The following is a 16308-nucleotide window of genomic DNA, read 5'->3' on the forward strand; positions in this document are numbered from 1 at the left end:
TTTTTATTTTTCATGACTGTCTAGACATGCTGAGGGGTGTGTCTGTGTGACACTTGTTGCTTTTCATTTAGATAACTAGAAAACCAGTTTAGAGTATGGGGGGACAGACCTGTCTTAGAGAGCTGGGTAAGGAGTCTAGGGTGATAAACAGTGCCAAAGGCTATGGATAGGTCAAGGAAGAGGGTGGAGACAATTTTGCCAGCATCACTGGCTCTGTTTATTGTATCCATAAAGGAGAGAAGGGCAGTTGTGGTGCTATGGCCTGGCCTGAAGCCATGTTGTGTTGGTGAAAGTATTTGGATGTCAAAAAGGTAGTGGAGAAGTTGTCTTCTGATGCATTTTTCTAGAATTTTGGAAATTGGAGAAGGAATTGCAATGGGTCAGAAGTTGCTGATGTCAGTGTTATTGCCACCGTTATGGAGGGGGAGAATGAAGGCCTTTTTTTCAGGCTTTGGGGGATGTTGAACTCGAGCATGGATCTGTTTATAAGGATGATTACGGGAGTAAGAGACATTGTCGGTGGCAATTTTTAGGTATTCTGTGGGTGTTATCTGGAGCATTACAGCAGGGTTTTACTTTTAGAAGCAAAGGTTTTTTGGTTGAGATTGTGGTGGGTTTGAGGGTACAGGTAGAAGAGGGGTGGGGACTGAGTTCTTGTGAGTGTTGGGTGTTTATAGGGGAGGGGAAGTGAGTGGGTGAACTAGGTGTGGAAGTGTGGCAAGTGGAGTGGGTTGTTTGAGAGAATTTAGCTGTGCTGTCAGCTATGGAGTTAATAAAGAAAGTATTGAAGAGGGAAGATATTTCTTCAGGACATTTGTCAGGGTAAGGGTAGGGGTTATTTTTTCTGCCTGGGTTGAGTAATGAGGTAACTGAACTCCAGAATTTTGTTTGGTTCTGCTGACGGTTAGACTGAAGTTTTACGTAATGTTCTTTTTTGTTTCTGTTGACTAGTTTTTTTTTATTTGGTTGCAAAGTTCTTTGAATTTTAGTAGGTCTGAGGTATTTCAATGTGCCTGCCATTGCTTCCAAATTTTGTCTCTGACATGCATGAGAAGCCTAGTGAGTTTGGTTATCCAAGGGGCATGTTTATTTTTCACTCTCTGTACACGTAATGGTGCAGGGCTATTAAGAGTATTCATAAAAGTGGTATTAAAGTAATCAACAGCTTCATCAAGTGGGAGAGGTTTTAATAAGTGCCAGTCTGTTGATTTTAGAATTTTATTGAAGATGGTAGTAGGCTGCCCTGTCTCTGGAATAGACTTCCCATACATGTCCAACAGAGTACCTCACTGACCCTCTTCAAGCTTAACCTTGATGAGTGGATAGGAAACCACTAATTTGTCCAGGGGGGTTCCACCTTTATCTCTCACTGACAGGGATGACAGGTGCTGACTGAGGTTTCTTTTTTGGGGATAAACACTTGGCTAGGCTTGTAAGGGCCCCAGGGCCGTTAGCCTAGTAACCGCCTATGAGCCTATGATCCTGTGATGGGGTTGAATGAAGTCATATTCCTTGTTTGTTTATACTGATGCTGACTTTGACTGGAGGGGGAAGCCTGATTAATGAATACAGGAATATGATCATTGAGAGTATCAGGAAGTATTCTGGTTGTGGATATTTTGTTGGGGTTTGTGACCAGAATCCAGTCTAAGACTGTTCCATTATCATTCCTTTTGTTGGGTCTGGTGGTGGCTTTTATGAGCTGGGTGAAGTTGAAGAGATTAATATTAGAAGATGGGTGATTGGAGTTGAGTTTCAGCCAAATGATATTTACATCACCTAGTATGATAGTCTCATTTTTAACATTGGAGGAAATCCATGCTAGGATGTCTTCCAATATTGGAATGCTATTTATAGGGGGTATATAGAGGGCTACAATACAACGTTTTTTGCTGTTGTGCATGTTTAAGAATGATAGAAGAATTTATTTGTTAGAGAACTGTGGTATGGGGTTAATACATGGAACAAGATTGTTGGAGTTGGAAAATAGGACGGCAGCACCACTTCCATTTTTATGGATCCTATCTAACCTTATCATTTGACAGCCTGGGGATGAGAAATTCATTGTCTTTAATATGGGGTTTTAAATGAGTCTCGGTGGTTGGAATGATGTCTGGTTATTGGTGGGCGACCCATGTATGGAAGTCAGAGATTTTATTCTGAATACTTTGAAGATTTAGGTGTACAATGTATAACAACTTATGGTGGTTTCTGTGGATGGGTGAGGTGGGAATGGTGAGTGGGGTGGGTCCAGGATTAAGGTGTATATCACCACATAATGCTATGGTTGGGGGCTTGAAGATGTGATATAGGTGTCTGATGTTTGGGGTACATTTGGAGTGGCTTGTTTGAAAATATAGAGAAGGTAGTAAAAATAAGTTCAACTGTTTTTTAATAGGTGAGGTATTATGCTTTACTTTGTGTTGAAAGAGGGGATTTAGTTGATAGAGGCTTGGGGATATATCAGTATAGCAACGGGGTGGGATTGGTAAGAAGGTGGATGTAGAGCAGTTGGGAGAGAAGTTAGTATAGAAAGGGATGGGGCATAGATCAGAAAGAATTAGTAGGGGTATAAAGAGTGTGCAATGGAACAGGGTAGAGAGTGTGAGTGTAGTGATAGAGGGCATATTAGTTCGCCTTGAAGAGTGAGATGTGAACAGAAATGGGACTTAAAACAGCCGACTTTGGAAGTGTTATTGGGTATCTTGGGTGGGACTTAAGTATTTTGGTAGATGTGAGCTGTGGAGGGAAGTGATTAGGAGTGGATGGAGAAGTAAATAGATTGAGGAGAGGTTAGGCTGTGAACAGGGGTGGTCCTTGTAGATGTCTAGTAGGTACTGAAGGGAGAAGAGTAGTCGAGAGTAGTGACTTCAGATATAGTGTAGGAAGGTTATATACAGGTGGGGTAGGGAGAAGTAGGTTGGAATGATAGACTTTGAGGGAGGAGTGGCTATGATTATGAAGATTGATTAGAAGGATATAAATAGGTGATTGTATGGAGGTTAATGAGGGGAGGGGCTAGTTAGGTATAAGTTAAGGGAAAGTGGGGGTGGGTGGAAATTAGGGTAGGGTACGGGAGCAGAGTGAGCCAGAGACCAGAGCAAGTGAATGGAGTGGGCTGAACACCGCTGAAGGGGTTCTCTATGAAGGGAAACAATCAGCAAACCAAAACCAGTGACTCTAGAGCTGAGTTTGATAAAAGTAACTAAAGTGGGATAAAAAAGGAAACTAAGGAAAAAAGGTAAGCGAGTTTTATTAATGTGAAGTACCTCTGAACAAAAGTAGCTAACTGTAAGTGTAACTGAGGTTTGTCAGTCTCTTCTACAGGAACTAGTATTTTCCTGCAGTCTAAATGGGGGGGGGGGTAGAGGCAGGAGGGATAGAGAGTGTGAGGCTTCTGAGAGCAGTGTGCATGCCAGAACCACAACATAACAACTGGGAGTTAAATTACTTATTTTAAGTGAAGGAGTTTATGTAAGAGATGTACATTGAGTACTCAAGATTATGCAGCTGTTCTCTTTCAGTTTTATACCATAAAGCTGGTACTCTGATCAGGTCTTTTTCTGGGAGAGAGGAGTAGAGAACAGTGATTCTCCGGTTTGGGTTGCTGAAAAATAAAGGGAGAGAGGGATGTTAAGTATGTGGGAGTACAGGTAAGCCAGGAGAGAACAGATGAATGGTACTGGGGAAAGATACAGGTAATTGAGAGAAGGAGAAAAGGAAGGTAAATAGCAGAGGTGTTTGAGAGAGGGTAAGTGCAAGGGTAATAGCAGAGAGAAATGGTAGTTCTAGGCAAAGAAGATCTTAAGTAGTGTTGGGAGGGTGGCCTAATGGTTAAGGTGTTTGCCTTACAAACATAAGGTGCAGGGTTTGAATCTCACAAGGGATAATTGACTAGGCTTAAAATGGCTCACAATGGCAGTTAGCTTAGTATTAATCTGTGAACCTAAGAGTAGGTAACAGTGAGTAAAGGGAGGGAAAGGTTAATATTAGGCAGTGAGAAAAGAACAATATACAATTTAGCAATGGAGATAGAGTGCCATAGTGTGGTGATAGCAGGATATAGTAGCAGCAGAAAGTCTGAAGTAGCATAGAGTGTGCAAAAAAATTACTTTGTCAACATCAGATCAAATATCAGACATTAAGCAGTGATTCCAGGTTAGAGACTGGGAAGTTGAATTGCAAGTTGTTAGAGTGAGGTAGATAAAATGGAAAAGATGTTATGACTCTAAACAAGTCTGGCATATATGGAGCAGGATTTGTAACCTAGTCAAAGTTAGTTATGTGGACTGCATTCACCAGGTAAGTCTGGCAGGTTCGTAGACAATGAATAACCACATATATTACTGTTTACTGGGAAATACAAGTAAGAGGTTCATTGTTAGATGAGTAGGCAGTTGGCAGTTGGTAGGAACAGTGATAGTAAAGCGGTAGTAGGTAGGGAGGTAGGAGGAGAAAAAAGGTGGGGTTTGTGGGAAGGAAGGATAGGAGGAGGGATAGGGAGAGAGAATAAAGAAGAGATTAGCTTGATCGTTGTGCCTCATCCCAAGTAAAAACATTACAAAAGCAGTTATAAACACGTCAGTGGCATAAATAGAGAAATACAATAAGGCAGGGCCAGTATTGAGAGCTTTCGTTCTTTACTGGTTACAAGAACTTCATTAGAATGAAAAACCTGTGAAACTGTTTCAATAAATAGTGTGGAACAAGTAAATTATTTAAAGTTAAGCCAATAACTTTACAGTGTTTGAAAATAAACAATTACAACAGCCAGTAATTTTAAACCATCTGATGTAAGTAAAAGAACACTCTAACAGTGGTCATAAAAATAAAGAAAGTTTGGGGAAAAGTAGTAAAAAAACGGTAAGAGACAGTTAAGAAAACCAGCACAAGGCACATTTAATATTAATACTTTCATTCAGTCCCAGTACAGAGTCAGCATTTAGTAGCAACTGCCAGCTGTGTTCTCTGAACTCCAGAAATGAATTACAGTCTCCAAAAAATTCTTCGACTTGTTCCAACACAAAAAAATTAAAACCTGAAAAACTAGCACACTGTATGCTATGCTTAGCAAATGCGTTATTATCATTACACAAACAGATGGTTGCCAAGTGCTCCTTGATGCGGTCTGATGATGTTCTCATTGTTTTTATATGTAAAAGCATTTACATGAAATACAGAAACCAGTATATACCACATGAGTTGAACGGCAATCAAAATGCTTCTAACATGAGTTAGAAGGGCAGCTAAGATTAGATGCCAGAACTCATCTGGGGTTAAATGATTCTGTTTTGATTAATTCACTTTTAAAACTAAAGTACCTAAATGCCTAATTATGATGTCATAAGTTTTAATTAAGTGATAACTGGAGTAGTACAATTATTGGTTAGTAAGAATCATGTGATCACAGTTTTTAACTATTTAATTTTGTTACTTTTTAATGATGTTAGCTCTGATGAAGTTCCTGAAATTGGGAATGGAAGTACAAAACTGTGTTATGAAATAAACGAGCCCTTTTAATAAGTGGTTTGAGTGTTGTTTTCATTGCTACAGGTCAGTTTGTTTAGCTTGTGTTCTTTCTGTGTAGTACCAGTTTATTGTCAACAGTGTCTTTACCTTTGTATTAAGGGTGGAGGAAGTACTCACTGCTTAGACTTCTATTGCATGAGGTGGGGTTGGTGTTACTAAAGCAGAACGGTAACCTGGACAGCATCTCCCAACTTTTCCAGAATTTCAAAGAATGTCCAGATTTTTACCTCTTATATTTTGTCTGTTCCTTATAAAATTTCTGGTTTACTGGCAAAAATCATTAAGGAATTATGTAATTAAATGCAGGCATTTGAATTTTAACTTCATATTCTTCACTAAATGCATTGTAATACAAAATATGTTTTTCCAGCCTCTTTGTTCATAAAGCAATATTTAAAAATCTGTCCATGAATTTGTCCCTCAACCCCCCCCCCATTATTTTTGCTTTTTCTTCGGAATACATGTGCTGAGAAGTTGATTGGGATGTGCAGTGTATTTGTGATTGTTCCCATTTTGCCTAATTGTATGTTCCATTGAAACAAATCAGAGAAAAAAAAACATAGCTTAAAAATAGAAATTAATATAAGTTAATGCAATTAATGCTGCTGTGACTGCAGACATAAATCTAGGCAGTTATTTTTAGATGATTTTGAAAGATATACCATAGGCTAATGACAACTATATTTTATCCACACCTTTTAACTTAGTGTGAAGAATATGCTGAAGTAAATGTTACATTTCATAGGTTCGTAGGTGTGTACTAGGCTAATAGCCCAGGAGCCTTTACAAGCCTAGCCCATAGAACTGCCCTGGCATTGTACCACCCGATGTAACTTCCCAGTGCCTCTATCAAGTAGAGCCACTTGAGTGACCCCCGGCGTGAACGTTGTATTTCCCATCCACTCATCAAGATTTCTCTTGAAGAGGTCCAGTGAGGTGCTCTGCTTGACATGCATGGGAAGTCTATTCCAGAGCATGGGCAGTCTCTGGGTTATGAACCTGTCTCTCCAGCATGTTCTTTGTATTGTAGTAATGAGGTTGAGGTCTATGGAGCATGTGGTGCAGAGGGATTGGGATTTCTTTAGATGTAGCACTTCTAACAGAGCTGGATCAGACATGGCTTTGTAAGTCAAGCAGAGATCGCCTCTTAGTAGATTATATGAGACAAAGAACAGCGTGAGATTTTTAAGTCTGTCCATGTAGGATGCGTTTAAGGCCTAGGATCCTCTTCTCTGGCCTTTCCAGCTGTTGCATGTGTCTAGTGAGGTACATGCCAAATGAGGCATTATACTCAATGAATGGTCTAATGAGGAGAAGAGTAGAGAGAGTTGATGACCTCTTTCTTCCTGGATACAAAACCCTTGGTAATGAGATGTGCCACATAGAAGGACTTTCTGGCCACAGTGGCAATGTGGTGGTCGAAGGAGAGGTTGCTGTTACCTTGTGTCCCCAGATCTCTTATAATGCCTTCAGTGTTCAGTGGGCTCCCATCTATGTGGTAATTAGTGGGAACTGAGTTTTTTCCAAAGAGGATGACAATGCATTTTTTTTCATTAAGCTTAAGGCCATGGTTTTGAAACCAGTCATTGGTCTCAATGAGGCCTTTCTGTAGGATGTCCACATCACTTGGGGAGTTAATAATGGCTCCCAGCTTGCAGTCATCTGTGAACTTGGTCAGCCAGAGTCCTTCCATGTTGGCCTGGACCTCTGAGAAGTAGATGCCAAACAGGAGAGGACCCAGGACCGATCCCTGTGGGACTCCACTCGTGACTGGTCGGCAGTCTGACTTGGAGTCCACTACTTTCACACTGTGGGTTCTGTTTGTGAGCCAATTTGCAACCCACCTAGTGATATAGGGGTTAATGCCTACTTTGGTGAACTTATCAATAATTCTTGAGTGTTGGCCTGGACTTCTGAGAAGTAGATGCCAAACAGGAGAGGATCCAGGACCGATAATTGTGGGACTACACTCATGACTGTCGGACAGTCTTACTTGGAGTCTGCTACTTTCACACTGTGGATTTTATCTGTGAGCCAGTTTTCATCCCACCTAGTGATATATGGGTTGATGCCTAGTTTGGTGAGTTTATCAATAATTCCTGAGTAGGGAATGGTATCAAAGGCCTTGGCCAGATCGAGGTAGGCTTTAGGAACTGCCTTGCCATCATCCACAGCTCTGTTGACTGACTCAAAGAAGTCAACCAGGTTGAGCAGACATGATCTACCTTTCACAAAATCAAATTGTGTGGGATCTAGAGTTTGGAGCTTCACTATATCCTTGTTAATTAGGTCCATGATGATGCACTCCATAGCCTTACATATTGGACTCATCAGGCTAACGGGGCGATAATTCCCAGGGTCTGTAGTCACTCCCCCTTTATGCAGAGGGATGACTTTAGCAGTGTACCATTCGGTAGGAACAAAGCCTGAGATGAGGCTGTGATTGAACAGAGCACACAGATGTGGTGCCAGTTCACGTTGTAGTACATGTAGAAAACATACAGGGATATTGTCGGGTCCCATGGAAGCTGTACTCTTGGCCTTGGACAATGCAGCTTTAACCTGTGCTGCAGTAATGCTGGGTGCTTGGCATTCCTCCAGTATTCTGATTGGTCCTTTAGGTGGGAGAGAGAAGGGTAAAGTTGGCATTGAATCTGTCAGCCAGTATGTTGGCAATATCTCTTGGCTCAGTATAGGAGGTACCATTGTGCAGTAACTCAGAGAAAACCTGGGTATTGCCATGGAGATTCTTGATATAACTATAGAAGGCTTTGTTGTTGTTTTTAGTGCCTGCTGCAATTCTGCCTTCATAGCAGTTTGAAATGAAGTTTGAAATGAAGGCTTAAATGTTTGTTTACAAAAAATAACATACCAGTGCATTTGTTAAGGATAGTGGACAAGACAATCAGCATTTATAAGCACGTCTCTCTTAACTTAAATTATATCTGCTTTTGATGGCATTAGAAAGCTCTAAGTGCATTGCCTGTACATATGACTTTAAATGAATGACTTCAGTTTATAATGTGCCAGCGGAGGTAGTTAAACAGGTGCACTGGGTACTTCTGAACAGAAGGCACAATTTATTTGCAACTTTCTGCTTCATTTGCTCTCTGTCAGTTGCTTAACCAAGCTCTAAGCTAAAGTAGCTTCTTAAATTGCTTTTAGTCTGTAATGCCAGAGATACCAGGCTACTGTCAATCTTTGTGCAACAAAAGACTGACAAACAACTTGCAGTTATTCTCAGTTCTTTGGTTATTCATACCAATGTATACAGTAGAGTATAAAAAGCCTTTTGAATTTTGAAAAGCAAACCCTTTTTTTTCTCTCTACTTTGATTCATCTCCCATCTGGCACAGCAGACATAGCACTATCACCTCACAGAGAGGTTTTCATGTTTGATTCTTGGCTGGGGTGCTTTCTGTGTGGAGTCTGCATGCCCTATCTATGTTCATGTGTTTTTTTTTTCTGGCTGCTCCAGTTTCCTACCACATTCCACAGACAGGCAGTTGGTGGATTGGACACTAAACTGGCCATAGGTCTATGTGGTATGGAAGAGCAACTGAGGCAGGTCTAGTCACCTGGCCATGTGAACCTTGGCTCTAGATGATTGCCACTGTTGGGCAAAAATGGGAAAAGTGGCTGTGGTTAGATGGATGGCTTCATCTCCCATCCCATACTGTCATGGCTGATGCAGTTGTTAAGTTCTATGACCATTCTCTGTGACTCTTATTTTAAAAGTGTTATGCAGATCTTAAAACAGTTATACAGCACCTCATCTGCCTCAGTGCATTGCTATGCTATTTCTTTCTTCAACTCGGCCAAATTCTGTATGTAACCATCGACCATATGATTCTTACTAATCAAGAAATTGCTATTCTGCTGGTCTGTTTCCTTTTTAAGGACAACAGAAGGGGAAATAAGATAATGCAAAGTATGCAAGCTGACTGAATTCTTCTGCCATTTGTACTGCAGAAGGGGAAGGATGTGGTGGAAAGAGAAATAGATAACCATACTGTTGGTCTGGGAACCACTGCATAAGGAACTTGTTGAAAAAGGGAAATGTTAAGTATAAAACTCATTTTGCAAAAAAACAAAGATGCATGCAGACCAACCAGGTGATTATGATTTACAGCTGAAGTGTCACACAGCAAGGAAGTTAATTTGGATATAGCCATAAAAATTACTTGAAGAGCTCCTTTTCACCATAAAACTATGCTTTTGTAATTAGTCTGTCTATAAAAAGTCATGTGCACTGCAATTTTGCTTTGCATATATAGGTTAAAAAGGTTGTGCAAGTTCCTAAACTAGGGAGATGAAAGCGGTATAAATGCCCCTTGGAAGGCTGGGACTGTTAACAATGCTGCAGCCAAGCTGATACAGGACACAAGTCATGTACTTGGTGGAGATGAGTTAGTACAACTTAGTCCAAGTGGAAACCTTAAAAAATATGTAGCTGTTGTGAGATAGCAGTCTGTGCAGTCACATAGTGAGGGTTCAGCAAAGTACATTACAAAAGGCGAGGAACTTCCAAGGTGTTGTGCCAGTGTAAGGCAGAATAAAACCTGGAAGGGCACACCTAAGTGGGCAAGCATAACAAAGCTAATACGCCAACATTCAGAGCAGTGTCACTATGTCATAACTTAGTACTGGCAATGTACACCATGCAAAAAACACCAGTACCATTTAGACATGGGCACCACCATCCCAGTGAGATTCAGCACCAGACATAGTGTAGATTCAGTGAACAGGATATTAGCTTCCAGTAATGCCTAGATCATAATCTAATACAAATTATGTGTAACATTTGTAGACCAAGTATGATACACACACACACGCACGTGCGTGCACGCACACACATAGGTTCATAGGTGTGTACTAGGCTAATGGCCCTGGAGCCTTTACAAGCCTAGCCCATAGGATTACCCTGGCATCATGCCACCCATCATTAGTTCCCAGTGCCTCTGTCAAGTAAAGCCACTGGAGTGATCCCTGGGTGAATTTTATATTTCCCATCCACTCATCAAGATTTCTCTTGAAGAGGGTGAGTGTGGTGCTCTGCTTGACATGTGTGGAAAGTCTATTCCATAGCATGGGCAGTCTCTGGGTTATGAACCTGTCTCTCCAGCATGTTCTTTTGATTGTAGTAATGAGGTTGAGGTCTCTGGAGCATGTTGTGCGGAGGGATTGGGATTTCTTTAGGTTCATAGGTTCATACTAGGCTATCTGCCCTGGGGCATTTATAAGCCTAGCCTGATTGAGTTTGGCTTACGCCACCCCTTGATTTGAGTATACTGTGCCCTTTTTAAAGTTTAGTTTACTGTGCCTCTGTCTAATAGTGACACGGAAGTAATCCCCGGGACAAACCTACGATCCCCCATCCACTCATCAATATTCTTCTTGAAGAGAGTCAGTGAGGTGCTCTGCCTATCATGAATTGGAATTCTATTCCAGAGCGAAGGGAGCCTCTGGGTTATGAATCTGTCCCTCCAGCATGTTGTATTTATTTCTGAGCTGAGGTTCAAGTCCTTCAAGCGCGTGGCTCTAAGGGATTTAGATTTACTGAGGTGGAGCATGTTCATTAATTCTGGGTTGGACATAGCTTTATATGTCAGGCATAGATCACCTTGAAGTAGGCTGTATGCAACTGAGTAGAGCTGGAGTTTTTTTAACCGAGCAGCATATGGCATCTGTTTGAGTCCCTCGATCCTCCTGATGAGGTACTTTTGGGGTCTTTCTAATTGCTGCAGGTGTTGGGTAAGGTTCATCCCAAAGGGGGCATTGTATTCTATGATGGGTCTGATGAGGGATGAATAAAGGGGCACGATTACCTCTCTTGATCTAGATGTGAATCCTTTCATGATGAGGTGGGCTATGTAGAAGGTCTTTCTAACCACTTTGGCCATGTGGTTGTTAAAGGAGAGATTGCTATCAACTTGGGTCCCCAGATCCCTAATTACTTTCTCTGTACTTAATGGGTTACCACCTATGTGGTAATTTGTGGGCACATTGTTTTTGCCAAAGGGTATGACTATACACTTTTTGGCATTTAGCTTTAGACCATGGCTCTGGCACCAGTTATCCATCTCTGTGAGACCTTTTTGAAGGATGTTTGTGTCAGCTGGAGAGTTAAATCTGGCGCCCAGTTTGCAGTCATCTGCGAACTTGGTGAGCCATAGTCCTCCCACATTGGCCTGTACCTCAGAAAAGTAAATACCGAACAAGAGAGGTCCCAGGACAGAACCTTGTGGGACGCCACTTGTGACCGGTTTCGAGTCTGACATGGCTCCAGAAACTCTGACTCTGTGGGTTCTGTCTTTGAGCCAGTTTGCAACCCATCTTGTGACATAGGGGTTTATATTTAGGCTGGATAGCTTATCTATGATGCCCAAGTGGGGTATTGTGTCAAATGCCTTTGCGAGGTCCAGATAGGCTGTGTGGACTACCTCCCCTTCATCTATGGCCTTGGTGACTGTTTCGAAGAAGTTGACCAGGTTCAAAAGGCAGGATCTGCCCTTGATGAAGCCAAATTGGGTAGGATCTAGTGTCTGTAGGTCCCCAATGTCTTTGTTTATGAGTTCCATGATGATGCTCTCCATAGCCTTGCAGACTAGGCTAGTCAGGCTTATGGGGCAATAGTTTCCAGGGTCCGCAGAAGCGCCAACTTTGTGGAGTGAGACCACTTTTGCTGTACACCATTCTTTGGGCACATATCCTGTAGTGAGGCTGAGATTGTACAGCAGTTTTACTTGAGGGATTAGTTCTTCTTGGAGTTCATGTAGGATGCAACCCGGGACACCATCTGGTCCCATGGAAGCAGTGTTTTTTGCTTTGGAGAGGGCGGCCTTCACCTGAGCATCAGAGATGTTTGGGAGGCTGCACTCTGCCGGGATAGATACTTGCTCTTTTGGGGGGGGGGGTGCGGGTGGAGAAGTTTGCACTGAACCTGTCTGCCAGGATATTGGCGATGTCTGTGGGTTCAGTGTATTTTTTGTCGCTTAGAATCAACTCAGAACAAGTCTGGGAGTTGCATCCCAGGTTCCTAACATAACTGAAAAAACCCTTATGATTGTCTTTAGTGCCCTGTGCAAATTTTCTCTCGAAGCTGGCCTTGGAGGATTTTATGAGGGATCATAATTTTTTGCTAGTACTGATCAGATATGCCTTCCCTTTTAGGGATTTTGCTCTATCATGTAGTAGCTTCCTCCTTCTGTTGTACAGTTTATTTATGGCTGGGGTCCACCAGACTGGACGCCTGCCTTTGGATGATTGGGTCTTGATTTTGTTTGGGATAGCATGATCCATGCATTCCTGGAGATGTCCATAGAATGCGTTTATATAGGATTCTGCAGTTTGGGCCATAGTTTCCACTGGCCCTGGGGCCTTGAAAGATTCCACTTCGGTTTTGAGAAGTGTGAAGTTCACTTTTGAGAAGTTTTTCACTGTGGTTTTCTGGGCTGGGGGTGGGGTCGGGATGTGGATATCCAGTGAAATTAATTTATGGTCTGATCTTACCAATGAGGGATATACTTCTGGTATGGAGTATAGAGTCCCCATGTTGGTAATGATCAGGTCTAGTATGTTTTCCCCTCTTGTGGGAGTGGTGACTAGTTTTTCCATAGCATTTGAGTTTATAAATTCGAGGAACCTTTGGGCTAAGGTGCTGGGGCTTGAGTAATGCTCCCAGTCTATGTTTGGGTAGTTGAAGTTGCCCAATATAATGGTGTTCGGAGAGATCTTCATGTTCTCCAATGTTTTCAGGAAAGCCGAGTGGGATTACTGACTTTGAGAGGGAGGTCTGTAGGATGCTATAAACTGAAAAGCAGTCTTGCCCACTGTCAGTTGCACATGGATGGTCTCCGATACTTTGTGCAATGCCACTAACTTGGAGGTGTGGATATCCTTGATAAATATGGAAACTCCCCCTTCTTTTGTGGTTCGGTCCTGGTTTTGAGGCCGAAAAGCATGATATGAGGTATAACCTGTTAGTGCTGGGGTGCTCTCTGGAGCCTTGAAACAGGTTTCTGTCACTGCACAGATATCGATGTTCTCCATACTGAGGAGAGCTTCGAGTGCATGCATCTTGAGGTTAAGACTTCTGGTGTTTAGCAGCATTACCCTTAGTTTCTTGTTCCTTGTGCTGTCTATGGAGGTGGGTTTGACTTTTGAGCCATGCCTAAAAAAGGCACTATGGAGGTGGCAAGAGGCTTTGCCAATATCCAAAAGCACAGGGGTGACAGGTGCAAGCCGTCCCTAGCAAAGCAACGTGGCTTGTCGAGCATGTCATCTCAGGCTGACAGACACTGGATCCCCTTTGAATGAAACCAAAATTTTAGCCAATTGTTAAAATCATTCATTTTGTCTTTATACTGTGGCATCATTCTAGGTGAGGGTAAGATGCTGCTCAAGGTCAGGGTCATACCGGCCTGGGTTACATGATCAGAGAGCTCCTCTATGTCTCTTTTCATGTAGTGAAGGGAGGTAGGTCTCAGGTCATTCACGCCAGCATGTACAATGACTGAGTCATATTTGTATTTGCTTTTGAGTGACCTGAGTGCTTGCGTTATGTGGCGGATCCTAGCGCCCGACAGGCAGCTCACTGTGACTTTCTCTTTATTCAGCCTGGTGAGCGGAACGTCAGTGTATCTGACAATAGAGTCACCTATTACAAGAGTATCAGGTGTGTTATTCAGCCTTAAGGGCTGTGACTGCTTGGCACACTGACTTTGTGTGCTATGTGTTGTACGTGTTTTGTTCTGGGGTAGCGTTTGCTTGGATGTCTGCTTTGGAGGTCTCTGTTGCTTAGGTGGATTTTTGTTTAGAGCCTCCGAGTATGTTTTTGTGTTTTTATGTGTTTGGTTCGCTGTTGTGGTGGGACTATGTGATACTGGAATTGTGTTGTGTGAGGTTACCTTCTCCTCCTGACTGGTTACACCAGTTTTGAGATGAGAGAGCTCAGCCTTCAGTTTGGCTATATGGTTGCATCTCTCACATATATTTGAACCTGTTTGGAGGAGGAGAGGGTTGTCCGTGTACATGAGACAGTTGTAACATTGCCTCAAAATTCCCAGATTCACCAGCTGGACTGGAGAGGAAACCATTGACTGACCTTTGGACATGCTAGAGTAATATAGGGAACTGAATTAAAACAGACCAATAGGGGACAAGGTAATCATAGAGAGTATAAGCGTAAGTAGTGCTTATGGTTTATTAGTGCTAACTTGTAAAATTACTTATTTGGACCAGTGAGAGGCCTTAGAATGAGAATATGGTGTTTAATTTGAGAGATAGAGCAGTTCTAAGGGAAAAAGTGAAGAACAGACTTTGTGGAGCCAGGAATAGTTTAAACCCAATTAGGCGGCGCTGCCCGATGTTGCGCTATGCGCAAAAACATGCAAAACCGCGCAAAAGAAGGTTTTAAGAGAGGGAGATCAAGGAGTTAGGAATTGACCCAAAATGGCCAATAAAACTACAGTTTCAAGGCAGTAACAACTCCCACAGGGGCAGGCAGGCTGCTCAATGTTTATCACTGCCACTGATGAACCAGAGACTTCCCTTTAGCCCAAGCAAACAATGGCCTCCAAGAAACTTACAAACAGTTCAGAACAGCAAATCTGTAACTGAACTTTTTTAAATCTCAGAAAAGTGGGAAAAAAGCAAGATTTTTTTGTTTTTTTGATTTTTTTAAGGAAAGCAGAGGTGCACAAGTTAGAACAGTGCAGTAAATGACCCCACACTTGAGTGCTAGGCCAGAGACAGATAAAATGCAAGTTTTAAGAAAAAAATGATTTTAAAAATAAGTGCAGGCAGGAAATTCAGTTATCAGCTCTAGGTTGTGTTCTAAATACAGTTACCAACACATAAATCAAATTTAACAAGCCAGAAAATGCTCAAAAGTAGGCGGCACTGCAGAAAAACTTAACAAATAATCTGAAGCAAAATACTTAAAATCTCAAAAGTGGCTCCTTTCTTCTCTCAGCATTTTCTCCTCTTGGTGGGTGCTTCACCAACAGCCAACAAGTCCAAAAAGATGCCAAAACCAAGAGGCAATCTGGTTTTAAGAGAGGGAGATCAAGGAGTTTAGAATTGACCCAAAATGGCCAATAAAACTACAGTTTCAAGGCAGTAACCACTCCCACAGGGGCAGGCAGGCTGCTCAATGTTTATCACTGCCACTGATGAACACAGAGACTTCCCTTTAGCCCAAGCAAACAATGGCCTCCAAGAAACTTACAAACAGTTCAGAACAGCAAATCTGTAACTGAACTTTTTTAAATCTCAGAAAAGTGGGAAAAAAGCAAGATCTTTTTGTTTTTTTGTTTTTTTTAAGGAAAGCAGAGGTTCACAAGTATCAACAAGTTAGAACAGTGAGATGTAGCATTTCTAACAGAGCTGGGTCAGACATGGCTTTGTAAGTCAAGCAGAGATCGCCTCTAAGTAGGTGATATGAGACAGAGAATAGTTGGGTTTTTTTTTTTAGTCTGTCCATATAGGACAGATATTTAAGGCCTAGGATCCTCTTTGTGAGGTACTTACACACGCACACACACACACACACACACACACACACACACACACACACACACACACACACACACACACACACACACACACACACACACACACACACACACACACACACACACACAAACTTTCCAGGAAAGTCTAAATCCCTTGAGGAACAAATGCATCCATGATTCTTGGAATTCTTGTAAAAGGAACATTCCTGTAACCTAAGAGCCCAACAGATAAGGTGTGTCTCAGGATGTGACATACAAATTT

At 42.0% G+C, this 16308-nt stretch overlaps 1 protein-coding gene across 1 annotated transcript in view; it reads left to right on the forward strand.

The window, feature by feature from the left end:
- LOC122815301 (deleted in malignant brain tumors 1 protein-like) overlaps positions 1-16308 on the forward strand; it is a 1941982-nt gene that overhangs the window by 857541 nt on the left and 1068133 nt on the right.

Source organism: Protopterus annectens, chromosome 1.part1, assembly GCF_019279795.1.
Source record: "Protopterus annectens isolate FY-2018-M chromosome 1.part1, PAN1.0, whole genome shotgun sequence".
NCBI classification, from domain to species: Eukaryota; Metazoa; Chordata; order Ceratodontiformes; family Protopteridae; genus Protopterus; species Protopterus annectens.